The sequence below is a fragment of the Natator depressus genome, chromosome 9 (genome assembly GCF_965152275.1).
Source record: "Natator depressus isolate rNatDep1 chromosome 9, rNatDep2.hap1, whole genome shotgun sequence".
Lineage (NCBI taxonomy): Eukaryota > Metazoa > Chordata > Testudines > Cheloniidae > Natator > Natator depressus.
In genome coordinates, this window is record NC_134242.1 from 99,684,346 (window position 1) to 99,707,868 (window position 23,523).

The 23,523-nt window shown below is 41.3% G+C and overlaps 1 protein-coding gene across 2 annotated transcripts in view; it reads left to right on the plus strand.

The window, feature by feature from the left end:
- Positions 1–513: 513 nt before the first annotated feature.
- Positions 514–23,523, plus strand: part of LRCH2 (leucine rich repeats and calponin homology domain containing 2) — an 89,198-nt gene continuing 66,188 nt past the window's right edge. Inside the window, exon 1 of one of the 2 annotated variants that reach the window (XM_074962784.1) lies at positions 514–636. The gene's annotated coding sequence lies outside the window, so the exon portion shown is untranslated. The remainder of the gene's footprint in view (positions 637–23,523) is intronic. The other variant, XM_074962783.1, reaches the window with a different exon arrangement.

Below are 23,523 nucleotides of genomic sequence, written 5' to 3' on the forward strand. Positions count from 1 at the left end.
CTGGAGCGTGAGCTTTGCTGGGCGCCGGCTGCAGGTGAGTAGGGGGGCGTCTCTCCACCTGCTCGCCGCGCTGCCTCCCGGGGGCAGGGACTCGGCCCCGCTGCACCGGGGGGGGGGGCAGGGCGGCAGACAGACAAGCGGCCACAGAGCGGGGACAACGGGCCCCACCGCCCTGCCCGCTGCGGGGGGGGGTCCTGTTCACCCCCCCGCGGCCATACAGCGCCGGCCTGGCCGCGAGGGGGCGGGGGCTCGGGGCCAGCGCCCCCCTCAGGGCCCCGCGGGCAGGGCGCTGAGGGGACGGACGGACGGACTGACTGGCGGGCCCCCCGCCCCCCGGCCGCCGGCGCCTGCGCGCCGCGCCGCTGTTTGTTGTGGGCCGGCCTGTCTCCGGCGCGAACATGGCGGCCGGGCAGGGAGGCGGCGGCGGGCTCGGGCTCGGGCTCCCCGCTCACCTCACCCTGTCCTACCCCGCCGGGCCGGCCTGGGGCGCCGCCCCGCTGCCCCCGCCCCACACGGGGCGCAGCCTGGACCGGGCCCTGGAGGAGGCGGCGGGCTCCGGCATCCTCTGCCTCAGCGGCAGGAAGCTCCGCGACTTCCCCGGCGGCGGCTACGACCTGAGCGACACCACGCAAGCAGGTGCGGGCCGGGCGGGCGCCCGGGGGGGGCGTGCGGGGGGGGCACAGGGAGGGTATGTCTGTGGGGGGGGGAGGAGATGGGCGGGGGGGGCACAGGGAGGGTATGTCTGTGGGGGGGGGAGGAGATGGGGGGGGTACAGGGAGGGTATGTCCGTGGGGGGGGGAGGAGATGGGCGGGGGGGGTACAGGGAGGGTATGTCCGTGGGGGGGGGAGGAGATGGGCGGGGGGGGTACAGGGAGGGTATGTCCGTGGGGGGGGGAGGAGATGGGCGGGGGGGGGTACAGGGAGGGTATGTCCGTGGGGGGGGGAGGAGATGGGCGGGGGGGGTACAGGGAGGGTATGTCCGTGGAGGAGGGGGGAGGAGATGGGCGGGGGGGGTACAGGGAGGGTATGTCCGTGGAGGAGGGGGGAGGAGATGGGCGGGGGGGGTACAGGGAGGGTATGTCCGTGGGGGGGGGAGGAGGGGGGGAGATGGGCGGGGGGGGGTACAGGGAGGGTATGTCCGTGGGGGGGGGGGAGGAGGAGGAGGAGGAGGGGGGGAGATGGGCGGGGGGGGTACAGGGAGGGTATGTCCGTGGGGGGGGGGGGAGGAGGAGGAGGAGGAGGGGGGGAGATGGGCGGGGGGGGGTAGAGGGAGGGTATGTCCGTGGGGGGGGGGAGGAGGAGGAGGAGGAGGGGGGGAGATGGGCGGGGGGGCACAGGGAGGGTATGTCTGTGGGGGGGGGAGGAGAAGGAGGAGGAGGAGGGGGGGAGATGGGCGGAGGGGGCCACAGGGAGGGTATGTCCGTGGGGGGGGGAGATGGGCGGGGGGGGGCCACAGGGAGGGTATGTCCGTGGGGGGGGAGGAGGAGGAGGAGGAGGGAGATGGGCTGGGGGGGCACAGGAAGGGTATGTCCGTGGGGGGGGAGGGGGATTGGGTGTATAGGGGGGAGAAGGCAGTTGCTTATTTTGCTATCTCAATCAGCTCTGAGTGTTGTGGCTCATTTGTCCCGTTTTGGGGGCTCTGGCCCCATCAGGGTGTCGCGTCCCTCATGATGCAGCATTGTTGCTTGGGATTTTCCAATGTGCCCCTTTCCCCTTACAAGTAAGGGGTAAGGAGGGGGCATGGTGTGCACACCTCGCAGCCTGCCTGTAAGTACAAACACAGTGTGCAGATCAGGACTGAACGTATTCACCATGTTACTAAATTCAGTGGTCTAGTTTTCCACCTCTGTATTTATCTAGACTCTCTACAAAGTGAGGTGAATTGGAGGTATTTGCTTCTGTATAGTCTCTAGAAAACCTGGTTTATATTTATAAGATATAGGGGTTGTACTGTGTATTTTTACATTGCTAATTTTGAATTTATTTGCTACTGGACTGGTCACTGATCATGAGTAAGAGGGGAAAATGAAATATATGAACTGAGGTCTGATGTGTTTTGTTCAAATATAGTAAGGGTTTTCAACATATATTAGTAGGAAACTGAAAGTGATATTTGTTTTTTCATGGGGTTGTGGGTAATTGGCTTATCATTTTGAAAGAGAGAGTCTGCCCATTGTAGTGCTTTCATCCATCTGTGACAATTCTGTGCTCCCATGGTTCATCAAATACTTATTCTTCATTAGTCTTTGTTGGGGACTGCATTTTGTGTGTTGGGTTATAGGCAATCTTGTTCAATAAGATCACTTTTTTTTTTTTTTTATGGTTTGTGAAGGCCCGATAAGAAACTGGTTATTTGGCGTATCCAGCAGTATGTCTGTTAATGGTTTTATTCTCTGGCACATGTGGTATATTTGCATGTGCTAGAAGAATGTGGATAGGCAAGAGTGCTTTAATTATCTTACAGTGGATGCACAAGATTAATTTAAGAATGGGTTATGGAGTGGTAGCTCTACATTTTTCTGTAAAATAGAGTATAAAATGTGCTCGTCAACACTAAGCAGCTCTATGTGTGAATACTCAACAATGAAAATATAAATGAGGAAATGGATATAGTGAATCTTAATAAAAGCTTTCTTCTGTCTTGCATTCTGTTAATCACGGGTCCGTACATTTAATGGGTGTACATTGATCATAAGATACCACTGAAACTGTTTTGAATGTACACAGTAATTAAAATACAAAGTCAACACAATTTTGTGTAAATTAATAGCTATCTGACTCTTTTGTCAGAATGCCAGTCTGACCTGAGTGATTTATATTAGTGTGGTGCCTAGAGTCCCTAATCGGAATTGAGGCTTCATCATGTAAGATATTGTGCAAACGCATACAAAGAGGTCCCTGCCACAAAGAGCTGTATGTGCTTTTATGTCATCAAGAAATTTATTCAAATAATTTGTAATATTCGCAAATGGCACCTTGATTCTTCTGCTGTTTGTATACAGTGGAACTGGTTTAATGTAGGACCTACTAAAGAATTAATCCCCAAACCATATAGGTTGTACTTCTACTCCTATACAGATATTTCTAAAACAGAAATGTTTTGTTTGTAAACAAGAACTTTGTAGTTTTGTTTTGATTTGTTTTGGTTTGTGGAGTTGTCTAATCTGTTTCTTTTGACTGATGAGTGAATTTTTAGTATTCTGCGAGTGCATCAAAAGTTGTTACCTACAGATTTTCTCTAAAGAAGCATTGGATTCTTGGATCAGATTTGCATTATTGTTACACTATTTGTATTTATTTACAGGCACTTCTATGGCACTTAACACTATTAATAAATTAGCTTCACATCACAACATGCCTATGAAGCAGGGAAGCATTGATCCCCGTCTTGTACGTATGTAATTTGAGGCAGAATGGTTCTGGTTAAGATTGGTCGCTGTTTTGTTGCCTCAGTTCTTAGTTATTCATCCTGAGACATTCTTCCAGAAGTGCTGGGCACCCAGAGGTCCTGTCAAAGTCAATGATAGTTGCCTGTGCTCAGCACTTTGAAAATCAGGCCCAAAGTGTTTCAAGATAGGCAAGCAAAATAAATGCTGTTTTTGAAAATTTGGCTGTAAGTGACCGACTTGCACAACGTTTGTGGTGGAGCTGAAAACAGGACCCTAGAACTACTACTATAGCTTCAGCATTCTGTGACTTAACCACAACAACATCCTTCCTCCCTAGAGACCAAAGTCTGTCCACTGAGTTGGAAGTACTTCTGGTTCACATTTCATAAAATGTCTATTGAATTAAGTGTAAATCAATCGTGACACACAGTTGCTCATTTAAACTTGAGGTGAATTGTCCTATCCAGAAAGGGGATGTGGGTGTGGGAGTGTTTCCCAGTTTTAACACTTCCCTTCCTCCAGTTTATTTGTGTGGTCTCCTGCATATGCTGAAGTTTTAAATGCTTTACTAAACCATGAGTTGCAAGTGTTGTAGCAAAGGCCTGTGGCATCTTATCACATCTCATTATATTATGTGGCAAAACTTATTTCCTGCAATAATCTTGCAGCAACAGTAATCTGGCCCTTTAACTCTGATTATGCAGCTGTCAAATCCTTTAAACTAGAGAATCTGTGTAAATTGGAGAATATCCAATAGGAAATGCTCTGAGACCAAACTAACTACAGTCTTGAGGCCCACATCCTCTCATTGTGTGGGCACTGTTAAGTCTGATGGGAATTAAGCATATAGATCTATTACATCACTGAAGTCTTGATTTGGCCAAGAAATGAGTTTTTTTTTTAATCTACTATCAGACTGAGACACAGGCAGTGTGTCTTATGGTTTTTTACTTTTGTGATCTTAGTCATTTAAAAAAATCATGTGAATTTAACGTCTGTGGAAGGTGCTATGTTGACAGCCCTTGAAACGAACACTCTCTTTACAGAGAACAGGAACCACGTGGTAAGCAGATATGCAAGCATCCTGACATTGCCCCACCAAACTTCAGCCCTAATTTATTTTTTCTTCAAATATTAAAAATATGCCTATAAGCACCTGTCCAGTGCTATGGATGCCCATCCTGTAGACCAAGGACTATCCACAAGTTTATTCACCTCAACTGCTACCCTCCTCCACAGCCTTAACAAAGAGAAAGGTAAATGATGGGCTTTGTAGTGTGCCTGCCTGAAAAGTGTGTCTGATATGGAGGGTTGTCATAAGATATACTGGGGAGGCTGAAACATCCTATCTTGTGATTCCTTGATATGTCTCCTGAGACTGTCAACAAGCATACCAATTTTGAAGGGTGTATCATTGTCTGGTGCTCCTGACATTATTTGACCCAGTTTTTTTCATGTTTATCTGGCCCCTTTTAGATGGATCAATTGACATTCTCTCTCATAATACAGATAGGTTTACACCCAAAGAGAGTTGTTGTGGGGATGTTAGTTTGATGACTTATGTCATAGTCATTTAACCAAGTTGTACCTTCTTGAATGAAATGGAAGTGTGGTGGTTTTTTTGGTTTTTTTTAATGGTACTGACATTGATAAGAATGCTGGCAAGTAACTGACTGGCTGTCAGATACTAAGAACTCAAAGAGTCTGTTATTTTAGAACCAGAAACTATTCTGTAATTTGTTGAGTCTAGATTTTATTGTAGAAATTGAGTGAGGTGCATCTGAAGTAGAGAATATGTGATTGCAAACTGAAGAACATCCGTATCTTCAGTAAGAATTTGCAGATCATAATACATGTAAATTAACCTTACAGAAGCTGAAGCATATTATGTTGGTACATTTCTTGCTCATGAAAGGTGCTGGACTAAAAGTTCTGAAAAAAGTAGAATAGTTACAGAATAAACAGGAATGGAAGCTTCTCTGCAATGCCTGACTGTCAGTGTGTGTCCTACCCCTATTTTGGGGACTACTCTGAGGTAATTAGTTACTCATTCATTCTATCCAGTCAGTCCTGGGTTTATCATCTAAAAGATGGCCACTGAGGTTGCCAACTGCAATGCTTCTTGGAGTGATACGGACCTCCGTCCTTTAGGAATTGGACTGAAACCTTCAACTAGCCTTCTCTCAGATGTAGTCTGTTTATACCAGTGACCTACAGACAAAAGATTGAGTTCTGATCTATTCCTTTTACCTAATTTAAAATTTATATTTCCTTGACTCACCCTGCCAAATGGACTATCAGTTGTTTAGAACAGCATTCCAAGATGGCATTTTATTAGTAGGCTTTAAAAAGCTCATTTTACAGAATTCTCCAAATTTCCTCAGTTAAATGTTATAAATGTACCCTATTGGAAACGTGAAACAAATTTCAGTGTTTTTGTATGTATTCATTTCCTATTATCCTAGAACAAGAATCTCTTTAAGTCATATTTTCAGAATTAATGCATGTGTAGATAACTTAAAATCTATACTAAAAACTTCTTTAGCAGTAACTTGCAGATAGGAATAAAGGAATTGCTATCCTGATTCAGACTCTAGAGATAGTCCAGTATCCTGTCAGTGGCGATCAACAGCTGCTTCACAGGAAGGTGTAGAACCCTGCAAATCTGGGTTAATCTGGCGCCCATATTAGATATTGCCTTGCTTTCTAATAGTTGGAAATTGTCTTAAGTCCTAAAAAATAAGGTTTAATATCCTTTCCAAATCTTTTGTTATAATTATGACAACTCTGGATATTCTTGTTGTCCATATACATTTCCAGTCCCTCTTTGAATCTTGCTAAGTTCATGGCTTCAATTACTTCATGTGGCAGTGAGTTCCACAGTCTTATTGCACATGTGAAAAAGTATTGCCTTTTCTTGGTTTTGAATTTTCCACACCTATAATTTCATTGAAAGTGCGCCCCTTGTTCTTATGTTACTAGATAGAGAGAAGAGAAGTGTCTACCTTCTGTAGCACTGATTATTTTATATACTTTTATCATGTCCTTTATGTATTTTTTCTAAAGTAAACAAATTGTTTCTAAAGTAAACAACCTCTCTTCATTGAAGAATTTGTCCATGTCTTTGATCATTCTTGTTATCTTTCTGCACTATCCTTCTTGAGATGAGCTGACTGGTACTGCTCAGAGTGTTCCAAATGACGCCGCAACCTTGATTTAATATTTTCTGTATTATTCAGCTTTCTGTTGCGTATGCAGCCTAACATCCTGCTAGCTGTTTTAACTGCACCTGCATAATGAGTAGCGGTCTTCATTGAGCTGTCCACAGTGATGCCTAGGTCTCTTTACTGAATGGATACAACCAATGTAGAACCCAGTGTGGTGGTGTAGTTTAAATTTTTGCCTACAGTGTGCATGACTTTGCCTTTATCAGCATTGAATTTAATTTGCCATCCTGTTGCCCATACACCTAGCTTGTTTAGATCTCTCCAAATTCTTCGCAATCCTTTCTGGTTCTGACTAAGCTTAAATAACACTGTCAAATATAAATTTTGCTACCTCATTACTCACTCCTATTTCAGATAGTTAATTAATATATAAAACATCATAAGACCTAGGTGAGAACCTTGAGGCCCCTGATGCTAATCTTTTGCCTTGATGAAAACTGACCATTCTGTTGTCTTTACTTTGTCTCTTTGATCCATGAGGACTTAGCTGCTTGTGAACAACTTTGTCAAGTGCCTTTTGAAAGTCTGAGTAAATTGTCAACCAGTTCTTTTTATCCGCAAATGTATTGACACGTTCAAAGAATTCCAAGAGATTAGTGAGATACTATTTCCCTTGGCAGAAGCTGTGCTGGTTAGACCATATCATGTCATGATCTTCCAGGTGTTTTAAGTTTATTTTTTCGGTTTGTTCCATATATAGATGTAAGGCTTACTGGTCTGTAATTCCATGGTTCACCTCTATCCTTTTTTAAAATATAGGTATATCATCTGCTACTCTCCAGTCCTTTGAAACAGTAGCTGCCCTCAGTTAGAGGTTACATATTTTTCTTAGCCTTTCAGCTACTTCATACTTTTGGATTCATGCTGGGCCTGGTGACTTGTTGCTTTTTAAATATCAGATTACTTCAGTACATCATCTTCTGGCACTGCAGTCTTTGATAGTACCTCACCTCTATTACCTACCCCAGACCTGTAATTTTCTTGTATCTCCCCAACATCCTTTGAAGACTGTTGCAAAGAAGTCATGTAGCTTCTCAGCAATGTCCTTACCTCCCTTAATTGCTCCCTTTAACCCAGGGTGATCCAGCTGACCACCCAGTATGATGCTGATAATTCCAAATCTCTATTTTTTTAAATTATTATTATTATTTATCTCTATTTGATGTAGAAAACTTGTTGGTTTTGGACAGTACCTGCCATGTTGGAGTTTGTAATGGGACTTTGGGAGGAGAGGTCCACACTAGCAGATCCCAGTTCAGAATCAGATCTTTATTCGAACAAAGTCAGTGTTGATATCTCATCACCAGCCCAGTGCAGTTGCTTAAAACGAAGTTGCATACTAAAATAGCTGGAACCCAACACTCCATACACCTTTATTGATACAGCTTAGTGCACATGGACTTTTAGAAGGAGGAAAGACCATGTTCTGCTGCATATGCTTCACTCTCATTGAAGGCACACATCAGAGAAACAGGTGTAAATGACTGAAGAGAATTGGAGGATGAAACGTGAATAACTGGTTCAGAAATACTGGTGTGGGTGGGTGGGTGGGTGGGGAAATAATGGCAGTGGACGATGGAAGAAAAATAATTTTGAGTATTATAACACCTAAATACTTCTGCTACAAAGCCTGCCCTAATGCATTAACATATTTAAACAGACGTTCAGCAAAAAATTTAATAGGACCAATATTAGGTGGAGGTTCAAAGCAGGAAGAAATTTCAGTGAACACTATAAGAAAATACTGTTAAGTGAAATGTTCTTGTCAGCGTTCTAATATTTAGCACAACAAAGTGTGCGCAGGCCTCCAAATCGCCTGGCTGTGGCAGTTTTACAATGACTGGATTACCCCCTCGAACCCAGACCGGTTCAGGGGAGATTTTCCCCCCAGTGCTTTGGGGAAAATAGAACCGAAGGGATTGTCTACACACCATGCAGCTTTTAGCAACGAGGCTGTGTCAACACAGGCTTGTAGCTGAAAGTCAGTGTGTGTAAATGCTCTTTTTTGGTACTTTGTTGGCACTTTTGCCAACAGAATACTTCCAGCACCACAAGCGGCATTAGCTTTGTTGGCGGGAGAGCGCTCCTGCCAACAAAGCCATGTTCACACTGCCACTTGCGTTGGCAAAACTTTTCTTTCGCAGGGTGGCTTTTTTAAGTACCCATGAAAGACAAATGTTTTGTCGACAACTTCGTAGTGTAGACAAGCCCTAAGTGGTGCCTCCCGTCTGGCCCTGCCATGTGGCCTTGGTGGGGAGGGGGAAACAGCAGGAGGAACCAGGCAGAGACTTCAGCTGGTGGAAGCAGCTGAAGTGGCAGCCAAAGCCAGGGACCTTTGGATATTCAGAGAAATTAGACATCCAACCTCCACGGACCATCATTAGGCGTTGGGAACTTACTGCTCATCTGTGCCTTTGAAAATCTCATACTTCGTTCTTGACTATGTTAAGTGTTGTTTTACTTATGTGCCTACCTGAAAAGTCTTATATAAATTTGATTAGTACTGTGTTAACTATGTGAGGCAAAGTCTCAACTTTATTTGTCATAACACTAAAATAGGTTAAATTTTAATGGTTTTCTTAACTCGGGCAAAACTTAGGAAGGATGTTGAGCGCTCTTCTTTCTTGCCCCCCCATCCCCAATATTATTCAACTATTAAGTGTTTATTTAGTTTTAACCTTAAAATGATACGGTCAGAGCTCAAAACCTAACAAAAGCAATGTTAGATACTATACTGCCTCATTCTCTTCCCCCTCCCCCTCCATCTCCAAGTTCTGTTTTCTAATTTGTTTTTGGAGATTTCATTTGTCTTTCTCTCCTGCTGCTTTGTTACCAGCACATATGACAGGGAAACATACATGCCTCTCAGTGGCTACTGGTGAATATACACAGGAGCAGAGTGTCCCTCCGTTGTGCATGTCACCACAGCCTGACTGAAGGTAAACTTAAGAATTCCCCCTTTCTCCAATTCATTTTAGTTTTTTCTTTCCACTTCCCTCACTGCAGGCAGGCATTCTGGGGAGGAGGTACTTTACTGTCCCATTTCTCTGCTCTGCCTCTGGGTCCATGCAGGAGTTGTATAGTGGGGGAGGGAAGAGACCTATTCTCCTGGTCACTCTTCTTTCTTCCCTTGCTCGTTCGCAGGCGTTTGGGAGAGACATGCGTCAGTTTTCTCTGATTCTTGTAGGGCGTACAGAAACTCCATGACAATCTTATTTTAAATGTAGAGATTTGTGAATTAAAGATTTCCCTCCCTCCCCCACAAACAAAGTTACATATTAGCATCCAGATAAAAGCTGACATTTCAGCAGTTCACTTCTGCCGAAATATTAGTTAAACACACGCTTACAGGGCCTGGGGGAAGTAAGTGCAACTTAACTTCGCATAGAGGAAGCTTAGGAGTAACATCGGTATGGTAATTGAGACAAGGAACTAAACTGATCAGTAACACAAGTGAAAATGGCTCTACATGAACTGCTGTCACATGTGCAAATTGAATAGAAAAAACTATTTTTCTTTGATAAGCTTTAAATTTTATTAATCAGGAGTGTCACTCTTATAGTAGTACATGGAATGAAGAAAAAGTTAAGATAATGTAATTTTGGTTGACTGTGTCTGGACTTCTACTCCTTTGTCGCTTAGGCACTTGTAAAACTGTCTCCTGTGTTCTTTTTAATTGGACGGATCAAACTGATTTACTAAGGTGTTATGAAAAATTTTTCTGTAAGTTTGAACATTTTTCTTTGTTTGGGAGCTATTTTGTGTAGGCTAACAGCAGAAATACTATGGGTAACTACGGTAGATTGCATTACAATGACAAATTTGGAGTCTAATGTGCTTTTAGTTCATTCTAAATACCTCTTTATATTCATATCTGAATCAGTGCTGATGGACAGACCTTTCTTTTAAAAACAAAGCAAAAACCCTTTATATGAAGTGCTTATGCACAGCCCTACAACAACCATCTACTTTATGAACACAGTGTTCTCATTATACAACTTCTTCCTATTTGTGGACAGTAACATGGAATTTCTCAGTCCTGCTCTCCTACCTACTGTTATAGAGAATGAATATAATAGATTCTCAGAAGCTTTAGAAACTTACATTTTTTTCTTCCCAAGCATGTTTGTTTCTGTTCCAGGTCATTTTATTCCATTTTAAAAGAAATATTGAACTAACATAAACTGAATACTGAAAGAGGGTAGAGAAAGCAAACTGTACTTCAGTTACATTCAGTTCTATTTCATAAAAGTTGTGTACCCTTAGATAAAAAGCATTTCAAATACTTCAAAATAGAACACTTAACAGAAGACAAATCACAGTATTATTGGTTCTGAACTCTGATCCCGAAGATTGTGTACTGGCAAACAAAGCTCCCCCTTCAGCAGATATGTGCCTGCACTGAGTGGCCAATAGGTGTTGCCTTGCATCAGTTTTTTCTCATAGAACATCAAAACTGAGACCAAAGAATCTCAGACTTTTCCATAGTGCCCATCACTAGAGGTATCTAAGCAGTGGGATTCAGAAAAACACATCCAAGTACAATGGAAAACAGCTTTGCAGTGACTGTATTCTGTGTAGTTGGGCTCAGACAAAAGGATCAATGCAGTGTCATTCTCAATAATATGCTACTGTATGAAAAAATATTTATATAGTTGTTTGGAGGCAGAGGATAACGAAAAACAAGTTTTTAAATCTTGAAGGGATCCTTCCCTCCCCACCATCCCTTTGGGAGTGAGTCTGGTATGCTAGTATGGATTTCTGAGTTAAGGAAAAACGTATTCTGAAATTTCAGTCTGCTCGGGTGTTCTCTGAAGAAATGTCATAATAGTCTACTTTTTGAGCTTTCTGTGGTTTACTTGTCTTTTTGTATTTTAATTCAGCCAACTTTCATAGCTGGCTCTCAATTTGGGCAGATACTGTACTTTATAAAATACACCCAAGGATGATTTAACAGATGTACTAGCCTTTTTCGTAGCTAGTAATTCAGAACGCCCATTGTCCTGGATGCTGTACAAACAGATACAAAGATCTGATTCCTTCCCCCATGATTTTACAGTCTGGCCTGACTATTGAAGATCTGCCGAATGTAAGCACTATGGATTTCAGAAAGATATATCTTTTCATTTCAGTTATTTTATAAAAGCAGTGAGCATCTTGGAGTCCAGCATAACACGTGCTCATCAGATCTAAGCTTCAGATCAGTGAAGCCTTCTGATCAAACAAAAGTTTTTCAGGCTATGAATCATAAAAAGATAGATGAAAATCCAAAATTTTCATCTATACTCTATCAAATCTTCTTAAAGCATGGGCAGTCCGAGATGACTCTGTGGTTCTGAATGTGCTTAAAATCAGATTAGCATGATTCATGTTAATATAAAAATAATAAATTATAGAAATAAAACGCCAGAACTGGGTCTTGTGATGCATGTGCATCCTGGAAATACAACAGACAAATTAGTCTGTTTTCTGAAGCCCACCATTCCAAGCAGCATCAGGAACAGCCTGCTAGTACAAAATTTGAAATCTGGCAAAATGAGAGAGTAAATTATTTTTAATTTTTTTTAAGCAATTTTGAATTAAGTCAAAACAAAGATGAACTAAATTAAATTTATGAAAGATTGGAACGTGAAAGTAAAATGATTATTATGAACCTGTTTTGATAAATTCTTGACTTAAATATTTATCATAAGACACACATCCTTGGCTATAGTAACTGGGGTACTGTAGAAACTGAAACTGAATAAAAGATGGGCCTAATGTCTGAGAAACCAGATGTACCCAATACCCCTCATTAAAACTGAGCAAAGGAAAATAATCTGAAAAGCGCTCTTGCTCTTCCCGACAGATAACTAAAAGTGGAAGGGAATCTACTTCTGAAAGCTATTAGAAAAGTTGGGTGTTTTTTCTCTGTATATTACCAATACATTGAATCAGAGCTTGAAAAATCCACTTACTACTAGTGACTAGGCAGCAGCTTGCAGTGGAAAATATGAAGACCTACAACAAATTCTGTCCAGTGTAAGCTCTTTCCTTACCAAAGTATTCTTTGTCCGTAATGTTGTGGAAGAAACCTTCCAAATATGAACAAATGCAACAGTATCTCCCCCCGCTTCTGAAAAGCTCCCCTGTCTCTGCAGGCTGTTTTTTTCTAAGCAGCAATAGAATGAAATTTAACAGTTTTGTCCAGTTTTTCCAGTCCTGTTTGGAACTGTGACCATTGATGAAACTGACCAGAATCATGCTAGTGTTTTTCTGTTGCTGTTTGGGACAGAGGTGAGTGGAGTAATTCCAACACTTGCCCCAAGACAGCTAGAGGGGATAGAATAGGATAGGCCACCACCTCACTTACAGCATCCCTGAGGCTGGTGAGAGAAAGGGGCCCTTCCAGCAGCCAGATGACTCATTTGGGGGAAAAAAGGGGTTCAAATTTGAGACATTAGCAGATGCTTTTCCAAAGTATAGCACCTACTCTTCCTGGCATCTGGGGCTTGGTCTTCCTCTAAAAGCATCGTCCAATGAGATCGCAGTTGGAGTCACTTATTTTTGGAATCAGTCTCCAGACTAGTAGGTTCAGATCTGTGCAAAATGAGTGATTGATTAAAATTTTAAAACCTCATATTAAATGTACATTGACTAACTTTAATATGTTTGTTAGTATCAACAGAACTTATAATAGGTTGTTTTTATTTAAGATATAACTGAAGAAGGCTCCGTTAACAAACTCAAAAGCATTTAGTTCCAGTAGAAAGTCTAACCTAAGTTGACATCTCATGTAAGTTATCTCACCTAGTGGTGCAATATTACTGTAGCTGGGAGACCTTTCTTCCTATAATGCTGTCTCTTCATTAGTAAAGTTAAAATTTCACCAGTGAAATCTGTTTTATTCTCTGGAATTTGTAAATTTAATGGGGCAGAGCATTAGACATTTGTCTCAGTAGTAAAGTTTCTATGAATTGGCAGGTTGAACAGTTCTTATTTTTTCCTTCCCTGTTTTATCATTGAAGATAGACATTTCCTGAAAAAAAGCCAGTTTGGTTGGGTAATGGTCAAAATGCAATGTCAGTCTTTCATTAACTGTCTTCTGTAAAAGGCTGGAAATAAAATGTATTCTTCAAAATCTTCCTTTATTACAATGCCTGATAAATAACTCAACGTGAACAGATTCTAGAAGTGTTTGAATAGCCTCCAGATTGCACAGGTAGGAGTAAAAGTTGCTTCTTCTCACCTGCTAGTTGCACTGATTCCTTAGGATTTTTTGTCAGTGGCCTATTTCAACAAATCTCAATTCAATATTCAAGCCTTATTCAATATTTTTTTTCAAATACTTGAGATTATCAGGGCAATTCGAAGGGATATCACTGAAACATTTTTTAAAAAATACTACCAAAACCCCACCAGTTGATACTTTTCAGATTCTGTTTTACATGTATTAGTGTAGTAATCATACCCTGTATATTTTAATTCCGCACAAATGTGCCAGTTAGTAATTTACATACCACAGGGTATTTTATGAACTGACAGTATCTTTTGTTCTTTTAGAACAAATGATTTATTTAGGAAGCCTGTAAACAATGAATTTTAAAGGCCTTTCACGTATAACTAGTTTTTCCAGACAGTACCTGTCAAATTACCTTTTTATTTTTTTCAATTTAAATTTGGATAATGTTCTGTTTAAATGTATTCATCTAAAGAGCTGCAAAGCTGTTTTTTGAGACACTAAGAATGCAGTCCTGTTCACATTTGTTACATGGTTTCCAGTTTCAAAATTAGCACTTAAATTTAAATTTTTGAAAACAGCCGATGAAGGTAGTGGAAATAATTTAGCATCCCTAAATATCTAATTGAAAGGAAAATTTACTGTGAGATGAAGTTATTTGACAGCCTGGCTTCAGGGAGGTTAGAGCTCTGTAGGCATTGTGCATTTGAGCAAGTCTTTTTAAGGCCTCCTGGCCTCTTGGAAGCAACCTACCAGAAAACAAGGGTTTACAGTTTTAAGTTAAAAAGAAAAGGAGTACTTGTGGCACCTTAGAGACTAACCAATTTATTTGAGCATAAGCTTTCGTGAGCTACAGCTCACTTCATCGGATGCATACTGTGGAAAGTGTAGAAGATCTTTTTATACACACAAAGCATGAAAAAATACCTCCCCCCACCCCGCTCTGCTGCTGGTAATAGCTTATCTAAAGTGATCACTCTCCTTACAATGTGTATGATAATCAAGGTGGACCATTTCCAGCACAAATCCAGACATCAAACTTGCGATATTACAACAAAAAAACTTCAAAACCAGACTCCAGCGAGAGACTGTTGAATTGGAATTCATTTGCAAATTGGATACAATTAACTTAGGTTACCTTGCATAATGACTTAGCCACTCCCAGTCTCTATTCAAACCTAAGTTAATTGTATCCAATATCACAAATATACCCAAGTTTATATAAAATCCCTGGTATTTTGACTTTCAGGCCAGGGACCTGGAATTACTTCTGTAGGTGTCTGTAATCACATCACTGGTACAACAATTACTTAGACAGCAAATTTAAATTTCATTTTAACTTTGTCTTTGGCCACTGATGTGGTCATAGAAATCCAAGGATCTTTACCCTGATATAAAAAGTGCCTGTTTTATATTAGAATGTCTAAAATTTAGTATTAATAGATGTTTAAATGGCATCAAATCTTTTTTGTATCCAAGAGTAAATTAGTGCACATTCCAGTGGTGATAGATATCGGAGCCTTGGGGCTTTTTCCCCCTTTGCCTTCTGTGGCTTACCGTTCATCTTGAGACATAGTCAGGGATCATAATTTTCCTTGCTCTGACAAGATGTCTTAGTGCTGAGGTTTACTTTTCTCAAAAACAAACAAAAAAACCTATTTTCATTTGTGATTTCATTCTTCCGCTTTTCCCCTTCTATCTGGGAAAGGGGCTATGTTTGTGTTGGATAAACTTATGAAAAACTGTTCTAAGACGAAATTTAAATACAATTGTCCAGTCCATTGAGTATCAAAATTGGGAGCAAAAAGGAGCAGGTGCTAGATATGAAATCTGAGTGGTAACTTTTCCTTCCTTCTCTGGCTAATGGCTAACTTAATTTGATTATTAATTATTCAATTTCAATATATTCAGCTGTGTAACTCAGATACTGGTGAATGACTTGTAAAACAAAGCATCCTTTGTGGGTCCCATATTTTCTAGTCCTGCACAGATTAATCATCGCCATGTAAACCTGTTCATGAGGAAAGGATCCTGCTGTCTCTAAATGGTAAGTGTGGCTTGTTTTTATGATGTATCGGTAATAGGCTAGGGACAATATTTAATTACCCATCCAGTGGAATGATCTGGAGAAAACTAGAATGAACTTTTTTGGTCTTGTCTACACAGAGGGTTTCTTTGAAATAGCCCTGCCTCTTTTTACTTTTAGTGGTATATTGCACAGTCCTGGTTCATGCTGACTAAGGGTTAGCCAATTGTAATAAAAACTCCAACAGCTGGTTTACGCTAGTGCTCCCACAATTACTAGTTCTGGCAGAGTGTCATCGGTGTGAGAAGTTCAGAAAAACTACAGTGTAGGTGAAATCATAGAGCTGCTTAGTCCCAGTGTGGGCTTACCATATAGGGGATCATATGCCTTATGGTTTGGCTCTATTCACACTTGTCAGAGAAAAACAAAGATATCTTCAAATGAGGTTCCCAACGCTAAATGGGTGGAGCCCAAACTGTACGGGCAATCCCACTTCCTAAATTATTCAACCCCCTTGCCACCACCCATAGAACTGTAGTAACATTTCATTAAAATAAAGTATGGGGCTTTAAACTTTAAGTTTACATTAGTCTTTATAAAACAATGTTAATATTAAAACAGTTTTGTAACCCATAATTCTACCCTGGGTTTACTGGAAAGATGGAAGTGGGAAACTGAAATTATGACACTACTAGAATTTAGGGTTAAAATACAGTATATATTTTTGCAGCATTGTCTATTTTAAGTATTCAAGATAAGTAGAATTTTTTTCTTCACCCTCAACCTCCCCTATTCGTGGCGCTATCCTCATCAAAGCTGACAGATTGGTGTCATCAGGAGTGACACAAACATTGGGCACCATTGTGAAAGTGGAAGACTAATAATTGAATCCAGATGCTTGCCAAGGATTTCCATTTACTTCAGGTTGGTTTCAAGTGTGCCAGCACTTATGAGGGAGAAGGTGACTTTTAGAGGATGACTCTACATTTTTATGTTAGCAAAACATAAAAAACACTATGAAGCATGTTCCCCCTGAACATGTGCAAGTTGCTTGAAAGCCTTAACACCCATGTAAGTTAAGTAAATATTATTACTCCACTTAGTGTGTCCGTTTCCCTGCCTGTGAAGTGGCTTGTTCAAGGGAGTCAGTGGCAGAAGTGGAAATAAAGCCTAGATTTCCTGACCTACAGCTTGCTGTACTGGAGCAGACAAGTTGTCCATCTAGCATTGCATCCAGTTTCTGACGCCACCATATGATTCAGAGTATGGTGGAAGAATCCTTATATTGGGAAGCTATTTAATAACCTGCTCATAGGAAGAAGTATTTCATGTATGAAATCCCACTCTATTTTCTGCTTTATACATTTATTTGTTAAAATTTGATGAATTCTAGGAACAGTGGGATTGATCATATTGTTAGATGATGATGATTTTTTTTGAATGGCTGATTACTGGGGACCAGCAGAAAAGACCTATGGTGGATATCCGATGTGCAAGTTAACTGTAACCTGCACAGTGGGGGCCCTTCTCAGAGTACAGGACCAGACCATTGTTCTCATGTTTACCTCAAGGCAAGATACGCTGTTTCCGTAAAACGGGAAGATGAAACTGTGGTTGAGGTGTGGTGCTTCTGCAGTGAGAGTGGGATGTCTGTAAAATGGGAGTAATACATATTTCATGCTATTGTTGATCCTTGGATGGAAAATTAATCAACAGTGTGTAACTAGCACACTGTGAGATGGTGTTTAAGTAGCACCTCACTTAGTCATATGACTTGTTCCAGATGATTGTGTATATTAAAGTACATGACAAATCTGAAAGGAATCCTTTCCAGTTAAAGTAATATAATTAAAGAAACTTAAACTGAGATTCTTCGTAAGGAAATCCAGTAATGGTTTTTGTACAAGAATATTTAGCACTTAAATCTAGCTATTCCAATCTTGATTTCCTTCAACCCCTACATATTCAGCTTTCATTTACATGGTTTTCAAAAACTATCCCTTGTGTCTTGTAGTTTTGGAACCAAGAAGGGAACCATGAAAAGCTTGAATTCTCCTAGTTGGAGTGAGGATTCTCTAGAGCTTAAGAAATAGGAGAGCTTCTGTGAGATAACTCCTATTTTGCATATGTCAGGAAACCAAAAATCTCTTTAAAATATAACGGCTCATCTCATTGACATGCTATAATTATTCCACCATTTTAGCTATAGAACATTGTACTGTAGGACTAAGCTTGCTAATAAAATCAGTCTTAAATACACTCACTTGCCACACTGCACGAAAAACAAAATACAAATACTTTACTCACAAGAATTGTACAGTAATTAATTGGTGGAGGTAGCAGCAATCTTTTGTCTGTGTTCACTTCTGCATTCGTGGACGGGAGGCAATACTGCAGCCCTTCCATGAATGGGAATCCCTTTGAATTTAGTGGGTGTTGACACACACGCAGAGCAGCTGCTTCATCAGTCCATGTAACAAAAAGATGATTTTGTTTGCATTAGCATATGGCCTATAGGTGACACTGACACTTAATAGCAGTAGAGGTTTTTCAAGTTACTGGGTCCACATTAGCATCCTCTGAATACAAGGCCTTCATTCTAGAGCTTTGTCTGTTAGTTTTGAGGATGCTCTCCTTTGACAAAAGCAGCTCTCTTGTTGATGGCTCATATGCACTTGGTTTCCAACAATATGCTGTCTGGTTAAATGTCTGTCATGGTGATAGCGGATGTTGAAGTGTTTCAGCCTTTGTGGTTCCTGAGGGAGGGTGTGTGTGTGTGTGTGTGTGTGTATATGGGGGGAAATGTTGCTCTGAAACACTAGACATTTTTCCGTGCTTTGTCTACACAGGCTAGAATGGGACACATCCACTGTTGGCTGTAAAGGTGAAAGCTGCAGCGTAGCTAAGGCGTGGTTATCTGTAGGGCTGAATGAGACAGCTGTCAAAGTGCCTTAGCCATGTCTACTTTATTGATTCCACCATTGCTTCCGCTATTGAAGCTCCGTCAAGGAAGATGCAGATCTTGAGTTTGTTGAGGTTTCCCCCTCCTCCCACCACCTTTGTGATTTTCCTTGTGACACTTGCCCTAGTGTTTGAAAAGAGGAAAAGGGAGTGACTGGAAATTTGCCTTTATATGAGAGAGGAATAATAGGTAGAGCATGTAATTACATTATGTATTTGGAATGTTATATTTAATGAGCCCAGTATTTGCATGTAGTTGATTCAACACCAATGCTCTGTCTAGTGATCGCATATGCACTGTGTGAATGGTGATTAGATTGTGGTATCTTAACATATAATTATTATTCCACGTATAAGGTGCCCCTCTCAGTACTTGTTTGAGCATATAAATTTGTTTTCAGATTCTTTGAGACATGAAATTTCTTAAACTGCAAGATATATTATATATGGCAATAATGGTCTATAAAGTGTATGAAAAGCTCAACTATGCGCAGTTCTCGGAATGCGTATCTCCACATGCAATACTGCATTTTGGAGTACATACACGTAACCTCCTTTTGACAGTTATCACAGGTGTACGTGTCTGAACATCAGTGGGGGCAAAATGTGTTTTTATATTCCTGCATGCCTGTAACAGTTACACTGTAATTTTATACTGCAGTTTTCTGCATTTAATTCATTTAAAACGCCTCTGATTAGTCAGTTGGTGTGGATTAAACCTAAACCTTGTTTCAAACAATATTTTATTTCCCTTGGTTTGTCTGCAACAGTTCATGGGGGTGGGGCACGGAAGAGCAGGGGGAGATGTTCGAGAAGCTGGACTTGAAGAAGGGGAAAGAAGCCTTAAATATCTAGAAACTGGGGGGGATGGAGGGGAGATGAATGGGTGTGAAAGAGAAGGACAAATGAGACAGCAGGGATTTGGAAGGAAGTTCAGTGTGTGGATGGGGGAATTGGTTTGGAAGGTAATTATATTCCGGAGGGCAGGGGAATGTGACAGCATCAGGAAATGGAGAATGTAAATAATCCATCTCACTTTTATTATTATTTATATATTCTCTCACTCACTCTCACTTTTTCTTCTGAATGGCCCTGCAGGTTTCTGTTTTCTAGCCCCTCCTCTCCCTCAATAACGGAGGGGTGCTCTGAAGTTCCTCATGTACTGGGGTTTTGGAGGGCCAAAACACTTTCCCTTTCCAACATAGGGAAACTCCCATGAGCCATCCTATGCTAGATGCCTGTGTGGGGATGGGTTGCCACAGTTCTCAGCACTCCATTTTCCTCATATCTCTCCATGGCCCTGATGCTGAAAGATATTAAACTTTTGTAAACCCCTCACCGACTTCAGTGGGAATTGAGTGCTCAACACCTCCGTGGAATCAGCTCCAGAAGTAGGAAAAGTTCTTCCTTTGTAGGCTTTTTAAAACAGGCTCTCAGTCACCAAAGGATGCAGGTTTCAGGCAGTAATGAACGCTTTCTGGAGAAGATTTACTCTGGATTCTCATCAGGATTCCTGGGCCCTGTCCACTCCTGCATTATTTCCCCACCGAGATACTATGAGATAATTCAAGGTTGAAGTTTATTTCATAAGTATACAGTAGAACCTCAGAGTTATGAACACCTTGGGAATAGATGTTGTTTGTAACTCTGAACAAAATGTTATGGTTGTTCATTCAAAAGTTTGCAACTAAACATTGAGGTAATACAGCTTTGAAACTGTACTATGCAGAAGAAGAATGCTGCTTTTAGCCATCTTAATTTAAATGAAATAAGCACAGAAACAGTTTCCTTATCTTTTCAAATATTTTTTAAACTTTCCCTAATCTTTTTTTAGTAATTTACATTTAACACAGTACTGTACTGTTTAGCTTTTTTTGGTCTCTGCTGCTGCCTGATTGCGTACTTCCAGTTCCAAATGAGGTGTGTGGTTGACTGGTCAGTTTGTAACTCTGGTGTTTGTAACTCTGAGGTTCTCCTGCATGTGAAAAAACTAAGGAAGAATGCAATTTGAAGCAAAGTATGCAGCATGTACAGGGATTATAGTTGGCTGGGGAATAAAAAATTTTGTAATCCAGTGACTGGGTCACTATCTTGTACATTTGAATAGATCAGTGATTTTCTTTCTACTAGACTTTCAATAGCTTTGCTACAGAAACCCATTTTTAAATCGGGAAAATCTTCCATTTTCTACTGTTTTTAAAAATCAAAGCATCTTGGAAGCAGAAAATTTTGGTAATTAGGGTTTTGGTGACAACCTGCATTCTTTCTTAATTATATAGGTTTAGCTTTAATTCCTTTAAATTACAGTAATAAAACCACTTTAATTTGCAATTTTTTTTATCTAAAACATTTTGCTTGCAAAAGCAAGTCTCTTTATCTAGGATAAGTTTGAAAAGCAGTTTTAACTATTATCTTTGAGACCTTTCTACACTTGTTTTGAATAAAGGGACAAATCCAGGTCTCTAATACACGCACATAAAATGTCCCTTGAAGTCACTCAGAGCTAAGAGTTTTTGTAGATTAATTTGAATACTTCGGGTAATACTTTCAGAAACAATCATGAATATAAGACATATAATATGTAATAAGCTGTGGGTGCTCATTATTGCAAGATAGATTTACAGCATATCAACAGCATTTAATTATTAGAATTATTGGTGCAAGTGATTGAACTACCTATCATGCAGCCACATAGTAACAGTACCTAGCAAAAAATCACAGCAATTCACTGTGAGGCAGAAAAATAAGCGTTCCTCTTATCCCTCTGAAATACAGTCTTAGGCTTTGTCTACGACTGGCAAGTGAATGACACAACTTTTGTCATTCAGAAGTGTTAAAAAAAAAAAAAAAAAAAAAAACAACAACAAAAAAAACCACATACCCCACAAGGCACAAGTTTTGTCGAGGAAAAGAGCCGGTGTAAACAGTGCTTTGTCGGCAGGAGAGCTTTCTCCTGCCGACAAACAGCGGCTACGCTGCGTGCCTTTTAGCCGCACGGCTGTAGCGGCACAGCTGTGTTGCTAAAAGTTGTGAAATGTAGATGTAGCCTTAGGGCTTGCCTACACTACAAAGATTTGTCGGCAAAAGTTGCCTTTTACCAACAAAATAGGGGAGGCGTATGCACTGCAAATCTACTTTTGATGGCAAAATTGCTGTCATATTATGCGGGTTTGGTGACAAAATAAAACCACCTCAGTGAGAGGCATAAAACCTTTTGCAGCAAAGTTAAAGTGACAGACCGTCAGCGTAGACACTGCTGTTTGTTTTGTCTCCAGAACTGGCTTCCGCCAGTATCCCACAATGCCTGCTGTGACTGCTCTGCTCACTGTTTTGATCTCTGCTGCTCTGCAGACTGCGCCCCTCCACTTTCAAAGCTCCTGGAAGTATCTGACAGCTGAGTGTGCTGCTGTGTTTGGGGAACAAAGAGCAAATCTTTGGAATGCTCCTGTTCAGCCCTACACTAGGAACACAGCGGCAGGCGGGCAGACTGCGGCTGCAAGGGCAGGGAGTTGGGCACGGGGGACGACTGCTGTGCTGCTTTGACATTCCTCTGCACGAGAGCTACAGAGATGCTGAGGATGCTGCTCCAGGCAAATGAGGAGACTGTGGGAGAACTCGGAGGGAATCACAGAACCGCAGGCAGAGCGGGCAGCTTGGAGAGAGACTGCTGTGCCAAGCAGAGCCGGGGGTTAAGTATGTGTGGGGTGTCCCACTCACCATGCTTCAGGATAGGTTGGTCAGCCTGCTGTCTTCCCCACCGAGACACACCATCTCCTCTCCCTCCCCACAACACACTTCAGTTGAAAAAGCAGTGGGCAATCTACTAGGATGCCCTGGAACGATGGGATTGAAAAACCTGCATAATATGATGCTGTACCTGTCCCATGAGGCATTGCAAACCCTAACCCTTCCCAAAGCACCTTGTGGCCAGTTGCACAGTAGGATAGCTACCACAGTGCATTGCTCTGTGTCGATGCAAGAGCTGTTAGTGTGGATGCACTCTGCCGACACAAGAAACTAGTGTGGACATGCAGCATTGGTTTTAATTAAAGTGGCATAACTTTTGCCAACAAAATTTTGTAGTGTAGACGAGGCCTTTAAGGCCTGCACCTACTTAGGTGCATAAATACTTGTAACTTTACTTACCTGAATTTCCCCATTGATTTCAGTAGTACTAACTGTGTAAGTTAAGTTGCTTACATGCATAAGTGTTGTACATAAGAACATAAGAAGGGCCCTACTGGGTCAGACCAAGGGTCCATCTAGCCCAGGATCTTGTCTTCCGACAGTGGCCAGTTCCCGGTGCCCCAGAGGCTAGGGACACCATTCCTGTCCATCCTGGCTAATAGCCATTGATGGACCTATCCTCCAGGAATTTATCTAGTTCTTTTTTGAACCCTGTTATGGTCTTGGCCTTCACAACATCCTCTGGCAAGGAGTTCCACAGGTTGACTATGTGTTGTGTGAAGAAATACTTCCTTTTATTTGTTTTAAACCTGCTGCCTATTAATTTCATTATATGACCCCTAGTTCTTGTGTTATGAGAAGTAGTAAAAACACTTCCTTATCTACTTTCTCTACACAAATCATGATTTTATAGACTCAATCACATCTCCCCTTAGCCGTCTCTTTTCCAAGATGAAAAGTCCCAATCTTATTAATCTCTCCTCATATGGAAGCTGTTCCATACCCCTCCATCAT